Source organism: Oncorhynchus gorbuscha, linkage group LG20 (genome assembly GCF_021184085.1).
Source record: "Oncorhynchus gorbuscha isolate QuinsamMale2020 ecotype Even-year linkage group LG20, OgorEven_v1.0, whole genome shotgun sequence".
Taxonomy (NCBI): domain Eukaryota; kingdom Metazoa; phylum Chordata; class Actinopteri; order Salmoniformes; family Salmonidae; genus Oncorhynchus; species Oncorhynchus gorbuscha.
This window is the reverse complement of record NC_060192.1, coordinates 36,445,609-36,453,279: the sequence shown is the minus strand read 5'-3', so window position 1 is coordinate 36,453,279 and position 7,671 is coordinate 36,445,609.

The following is a 7,671-nucleotide window of genomic DNA, read 5'->3' as shown; positions in this document are numbered from 1 at the left end:
GTCTGTCTGTCCGTCTCTCTCCCTCCCTCCCTCCCTCCCTCCCTCCCTCCCTCCCTCCCTCCCTCCCTCCCTCCCTCCCTCCCTCCCTCCTGAAATCTCTCTCTCTCTTCTCTCGTTCTCTTTCTTTCTGTCTGTCCGTCTCTCTCTCTCCCTTCCTCCCTCCCTCCCTCCTGAAATCTCTCTCTCTTCTCTCGTTCTCTTTCTTTCTTTCTGTCTGTCCGTCTCTCTCTCTCCCTTCCTCCCCCCTCCCTCCTGAAATCTCTCTCTCTCTTCTCTCCTTCTCTTTCTTTCTGTCTGTCTGTCTCTCTCTCTCCCTTCCTCCCCCCTCCCTCCTGAAATCTCTCTCTCTCTCTTCCTCCCTCCCTCCCTCCTGAAATCTCTCTCTCTCTTCTCTCATTCTCTTTCTTTCTGTCTGTCCGTCTCCCTCCCTCCCTCTCTCCCTCCCTCCCTCCCTCCCTCCTGAAATCTCTCTCTCTCTTCTCTCGTTCTCTTTCTTTCTTTCTGTCTGTCCGTCTCTCTCTCTCCCTTCCTCCCTCCCTCCCTCCCTCCTGAAATCTCTCTCTCTTCTCTCGTTCTCTTTCTTTCTGTCTGTCCGTCTCTCTCTCTCCCTTCCTCCCCCCTCCCTCCTGAAATCTCTCTCTCTTCTCTCATTCTCTTTCTTTCTGTCTGTCCGTCTCTCTCTCTCCCTTCCTCCCTCCCTCCCTCCCTCCTGAAATCTCTCTCTCTTCTCTCGTTCTCTTTCTTTCTGTCTGTCTGTCTCTCTCTCTCCCTTCCTCCCCCCTCCCTCCTGAAATCTCTCTCTCTCTCTTCCTCCCTCCCTCCCTCCTGAAATCTCTCTCTCTCTTCTCTCATTCTCTTTCTTTCTGTCTGTCCGTCTCCCTCCCTCCCTCCCTCTCTCCCTCCCTCCCTCCCTCCCTCCCTCCCTCCCTCCCTCCTGAAATCTCTCTCTCTCTTCTCTCGTTCTCTTTCTTTCTTTCTGTCTGTCCGTCTCTCTCTCTCCCTTCCTCCCTCCCTCCTGAAATCTCTCTCTCTTCTCTCGTTCTCTTTCTTTCTGTCTGTCCGTCTCTCTCTCTCCCTTCCTCCCCCTCCCTCCTGAAATCTCTCTCTCTTCTCTCATTCTCTTTCTTTCTGTCTGTCTGTCTCTCTCTCTCCCTTCCTCCCCCCTCCCTCCTGAAATCTCTCTCTCTTCTCTCGTTCTCTTTCTTTCTTTCTGTCTGTCTGTCTCTCTCTCTCCCTAACTCCCCCCTCCCTCCTGAAATCTCTCTCTCTCTCTTCTCTCCTTCTCTTTATTTCTGTCTGTCTGTCTCTCTCTCTCCCTAACTCCCCCCTCCCTCCTGAAATCTCTCTCTCTCTTCTCTCCTTCTCTTTCTTTCTGTCTGTCTGTCTCTCTCTCTCCCTAACTCCCCCCTCCCTCCTGAAATCTCTCTCTCTCTCTTCTCTCCTTCTCTTTCTTTCTGTCTGTCTGTCTCCCTCTCTCCCTCCCTCCCTCCCTCCTGAAATCTTTCTTTCTTTCTTTCTGTCTGTCTGTCTGTCTGTCTGTCTGTCTGTCTGTCTGTCTGTCTGTCTGTCTGTCTGTCTGTCTGTCTGTCTGTCTGTCTGTCTGTCTGTCTGTCTGTCTGTCTGTCGGCCTGTCTGTCTCTCTCCCTTGTTCCCTTCCTCTCCCGCTCATCTCTCGCTCCCTTCCCTTCTCTCCATCACCCTCTCTCTCTTACCCAGTGTATAGACTCAGTTAACGGGACAGATGGTCATTTAGCCAGCTGCTGTGACTGAGTGAGTGTTGGTGGGTGTATTATTGTACAGAGGTATTGGAAAGACCTTGACTAGGAAATGCATTCCAAATGGAACCCTATACCCTATATAGTGCACCATAGGACCTGGTCAAAAGTAGTGCACTAGATAGGGAATAGGGTGCCACTTGGTATGGAGGCCAGATAATAATCTCTGGAGTGGAAAGTGAATGGTAGTTACAGGATCTGGAGGGTAATGGTAGTTACAGGATCTGGAGGGTAATGGTAGTTACAGGATCTGGAGGGTAATGGTAGTTACAGGATCTGGAGGGTAATGGTAGTTACAGGATCTGGAGGGTAATGGTAGTTACAGGATCTGGAGGGTAATGGTAGATACAGGATTTGGAGGGTAATGGTAGTTACAGGGTTTGGAGGGTAATGGGAGTTACAGGGTTTGGAGGGTAATGAGAGTTACAGGGTCTGGAGGGTAATTGGAGTTACAGGGTCTGGAGGGTAATGGGAGTTACAGGATCTGGAGGGTCAGGAGGGTAATGGGAGTTACGGGGTCTGGAGGGTCAGGAGGGTAATGGGAGTTACAGGGTCTGGAGGGTAATGGGAGTTACAGGATCTGGAGGGAAATGGGAGTTACAGGGTCTGGAGGGTAATGGGAGTTACAGGGTTTGGAGGGTAATGGGAGTTACAGGGTTTGGAGGGTCAGGAGGGTAATGGGAGTTACAGGATCTGGAGGGAAATGGGAGTTACAGGGTCTGGAGGGAAATGGGAGTTACAGGGTCTGGAGGGTAATGGGAGTTACAGGGTTTGGAGGGTAATGGGAGTTACAGGGTTTGGAGGGTCAGGAGGGTAATGGGAGTTACAGGATCTGGAGGGAAATGGGAGTTACAGGATCTGGAGGGAAATGGGAGTTACAGGGTCTGGAGGGTAATGGGAGTTACAGGGTTTGGAGGGTCAGGAGGGTAATGGGAGTTACAGGATCTGGAGGGAAATGGGAGTTACAGGGTCTGGAGGGTCAGGAGGGTAATGGGAGTTACAGGATCTGGAGGGAAATGGGAGTGACAGGATCTGGAGGGTCAGGAGGGTAAAGGGAGTTACAGGGTCTGGAGGGTCTGGAGGGTAATGGGAGTTGGAGGATCTGGAGGATCTGGAGGGTAATGGGAGTTACAGGGTCTGGAGGGTAAAGGGAGTTACAGGGTCTGGAGGGTCTGGAGGGTAATGGGAGTTACAGGGTCTGGAGGGTATTGGGAGTTACAGGGTTTGGAGGGTAATGGGAGTTACAGGGTTTGGAGGGTAATGGGAGTTACAGGGTCTGGAGGGTAATGGGAGTTACAGGGTCTGGAGGTTAATGGGAGTTACAGGGTCTGGAGGGTAATGGGAGTTACAGGGTCTGGAGGGTAATGGGAGTTACAGGGTCTGGAGGGTAATGGGAGTTACAGGGTCTGGAGGGTAATGGGAGTTGGCAGGCAGCAGATGGAGCTTCATTGGGATGGGTTACGGTGTGGTGTAGACAGGGTGTAGGGTATAGGTTTGGGATGGTTGGAGTGTACGATATAGGTTGGGGATGGTTTGAGTGTAGGTCTGAGAATACCGATGTGGTCAAATATATTGTCATGATTGACTATTTCTTATAAAATAAGTTCCTACTGAAAAAACGTTTGGGGTAATGGGAGGAGGATCTGGAGTTCATATGTGTATTTGTTTGATTTATAAACAAGAAGAAGAAAACAAATCGAAACTGAAATGAACATTTTCACTTCAATGTCAAAATGCAGCTGGGGGCCACATAACGGCTGGGGCCACATAACAGCTGGGGGCCAATGGGAACGGCTGGGGGCCACATAATGGAGCTGGGATGCCACATAACGGGTGTAGGGCCACAGGTTTGGGATGGGGGCCACATAACGTTGGGGGCCACATAACGGCTGCGGGCCACATAACGGCTGGGGGCCACTTAACGGCTGGGGGCAACATAAAAGCTGGGGGCCACATAACGGATTTATAAACAAGGGAAAACAAACGGCTGGGGGCCGTTAATAGTTTAGAGAGAGGGGGCCAATAGTTTCGATGAGGTTAAACGTTTAGAGAGAGGAGGTTAATAGTTTAGAGGGGGTTAATAGTTTAGAGGGGTTAATAGTTTAGAGGAGGTTAAAAGTTTAGAGGGGGTTAATAGTTTAGATGGGGTTAATAGTTTAGAGGGGGTTAATAGTTTAGAGGAGGTTAGGCTTAATAGGAGGTTAATAGTTTAGAGGGGGTTAATAGTTTAGATGGGGTTAATAGTTTAGAGGGGGTTAATAGTTTAGAGGAGGTTAATAGTTTAGAGAGAGGGGTTAATAGTTTAGAGAGAGGGAGTTAATAGTTTAGAGGGGGGTTAATAGTTTAGAGTTTAGAGGGGTTAATAGTTTAGAGGGGTTAATAGTTTAGAGAGAGGGGTTAATAGTTTAGAGGAGGTTAATAGTTTAGAGAGAGGGTTAATAGTTTAGAGAGAGGGGGTTAATAGTTTAGAGAGAGGGGGTTAATAGTTTAGAGAGGGGTTAATAGTTTAGAGGGGTTAATAGTTTAGAGAGAGGGGGTTAATAGTTTAGAAAGAGGGGTTAATAGTTTAGAGGGGTTAATAGTTTAGAAAGAGGGGTTAATAGTTTAGAGGGGGGTTAATAGTTTAGAGGAGGTTAATAGTTTAGAGAGAGGGGGTTAATAGTTTAGAGAGAGGGGTTAATAGTTTAGAGAGGGGGGTTAATAGTTTAGAGAGAGGGGTTAATAGTTTAGAGGGGGTTAATAGTTTAGAGGGGGTTAATAGTTTAGAGAGAGGGGGTTAATAGTTTAGAGGAGGTTAATAGTTTAGAGAGAGGTTAATAGTTTAGAGGAGGTTAATAGTTTAGAGATAGGGGGTTAATAGTTTAGAGGAGGGTTAATAGTTTAGAGGAGGTTAATAGTTTAGAGAGAGGGGGTTAATAGTTTAGAGAGAGGGGTTAATAGTTTAGAGGGGTTAATAGTTTAGAGAGTTAATAGTTTAGAGGGGGTAATAGTTTAGAGGGGGGTTAATAGTTTAGAGAGGGGGGTTAATAGTTTAGAGGGGTTCATAGCTTAGAGGGGGTTCATAGTTTAGAGGAGGTTAATAGTTTAGAGGAGGTTAATAGTTTAGAGGAGGTTAATAGTTTAGAGGAGGTTAACAGTTTAGAGGAGGTTAATAGTTTAGAGGAGGTTAATAGTTTAGAGGGGGTTAATAGTTTAGAGGAGGTTAATAGTTTAGAGGGGGTTAATAGTTTAGAGGAGGTTAATAGTATAGAGAGAGGAGGTTAATAGTTTAGAGAGAGGGAGTTAATAGTTTAGAGAGAGGGGGTTAATAGTTTAGAGAGAGGGGATTAATAGTTTAGAGAGAGGGGGTTAATAGTTTAGAAAGAGGGGGTTAATAGTTTAGAGGGGGTTAATAGTTTAGATGGGGTTAATAGTTTGGAGAGAGGGGTTAATAGTTTAGAGGAGGTTAATAGTATAGAGAGAGGAGGTTAATAGTTTAGAGAGAGGGAGTTAATAGTTTAGAGAGAGGGGGTTAATAGTTTAGAGAGAGGGGATTAATAGTTTAGAGGGGGTTAATAGTTTAGAGAGAGGGAGTTAATAGTTTAGAGGAGGTTAATAGTTTAGAGAGAGGGGGTTAATAGTTTAGAGAGGGGGTTAATAGTTTAGAGAGAGGGGGTTAATAGTTTAGAGAGAGGGGGTTAATAGTTTAGAAAGTTTAGAGGGGGGGTTAATAGTTTAGAGGGGGGTTAATAGTTTAGATGGGGTTAATAGTTTGGAGAGAGGGGTTAATAGTTTAGAGAGAGGGGTTAATAGTTTAGAGAGAGGGGTTAATAGTTTAGAGGGGGTTAATAGTTTAGAGGGGGTTAATAGTTTAGAGGAGGTTAATAGTTTAGAGGAGGTTAATAGTTTAGAGGAGGTTAATAGTTTAGAGGAGGTTAATAGTTTAGAGGAGGTTAATAGTTTAGAGGGGTTAATAGTTTAGAGGAGGTTAATAGTTTAGAGGGGGTTAATAGTTTAGAGGGGGTTAATAGATTAGAGAGAGGGGTTAATAGTTTAGAGGAGGTTAATAGTTTAGAGAGAAGGGGTTAATAGTTTAGAGAGAGGGGGTAATAGTTTAGAGAGAGGGGTTAATAGTTTAGAAAGAGGGGTTAATAGTTTAGAGGGGGTTAATAGTTTAGATGGGGTTAATAGTTTGGAGAGAGGGGTTAATAGTTTAGAGGAGGTTAATAGTTTAGAGAGAGGGGGTTAATAGTTTAGAGGAGGTTTTAGGTTAATAGTTTAGAGATAGGGGGTTAATAGTTTAGAGAGAGGGGTTAATAGTTTAGAGGAGGTTAATAGTTTAGAGAGAGGGGTTAATAGTTTAGAGAGAGGGGTTAATAGTTTAGAGGGGTTAATAGTTTAGAGGGGGTTAATAGTTTAGAGAGAGGGGGTTAATAGTTTAGAGGGGGTAAATAGTTTAGAGGGGTTAATAGTTTAGAGAGAGGGGGTTAATAGTTTAGAGGGGTTAATAGCTTAGAGGGGGTTCATAGTTTAGAGGAGGTTAATAGTTTAGAGGAGGTTAATAGTTTAGAGGAGGTTAATAGTTTAGAGGAGGTTAACAGTTTAGAGGAGGTTAATAGTTTAGAGGAGGTTAATAGTTTAGAGGGGTTAATAGTTTAGAGGAGGTTAATCGTTTAGAGGGGGTTAATAGTTTAGAGGGGGTTAATAGTTTAGATGGGGTTAATAGTTTGGGGGGTTAATAGTTTAGAGGGGGGTTAATAGTTTAGAGAGAGGAGTTAATAGTTTAGAGAGGGGGTTAATAGTTTAGAGGGGGTTAATAGTTTAGAGGGGGTTAATAGTTTAGAGGAGGTTAATAGTTTAGAGAGAGGAGGTTAATAGTTTAGAGGGGGTTAATAGTTTAGATGGGGTTAATAGTTTAGAGGGTGTTAATAGTTTAGAGGAGGTTAATAGTTTAGAGAGAGGAGGTTAATAGTTTAGAGAGGGGTTAATAGTTTAGAGAGAGGGGGTTAATAGTTTAGAGGAGGGGATTAATAGTTTAGAGGGGGTTAATAGTTTAGAGAGAGGGTTTAGTTAATAGTTTAGAGGAGGTTAATAGTTTAGAGAGAGGGGGTTAATAGTTTAGAGGGGGTTAATAGTTTGGAGAGGGGGGGCAGAACCTTAATAGTTTAGAGAGAGGGGTTAATAGTTTAGAGAGGGGGTTAATAGTTTAGAGGGGGGACAATAATAGTTTAGAGAGAGGGGGTTAATAGTTTAGAGGGGGTTAATAGTTTAGAGGGGTTAATAGTTTAGAGAGAGGGGTTAATAGTTTAGAGGGGGTTAATAGTTTAGAGGGGGTTAATAGTTTAGAGGAGGGGGTTAATAGTTTAGAGGAGGTTAATAGTTTAGAGGAGGTTAATAGTTTAGAGGGGTTAATAGTTTAGAGGAGGTTAATAGTTTAGAGGGGGTTAATAGTTTAGAGGAGGTTAATAGTTTAGAGGGGTTAATAGTTTAGAGGAGGTTAATAGTTTAGAGAGGGGGGTTAATAGTTTAGAGAGAGGTTAATAGTTTAGAGGGGGTTAATAGTTTAGAGATAGGGGTTAATAGTTTAGAGAGATGGGGTTAATAGTTTAGAGAGAGGGGGTTAATAGTTTAGTAGAGAGGGTTTAGTTAATAGTTTAGAAAGAGGGGGTTAATAGTTTAGAGAGGGGTTAATAGTTTAGAGAGGGGTTAATAGTTTAGAGGAGGTTAATAGTTTAGAGGAGGTTAATAGTTTAGAGAGAGGAGGTTAATAGTTTAGAGGGGGTTAATAGTTTAGAGGGGGTTAATTGTTTAGAGGGGGTTAATAGTTTAGAGGAGGTTAATAGTTTAGAGGGGGTTAATTGTTTAGAGTGGGTTAATAGTTTAGAGGGTGTTAATAGTTTAGAGGAGGTTAATAGTT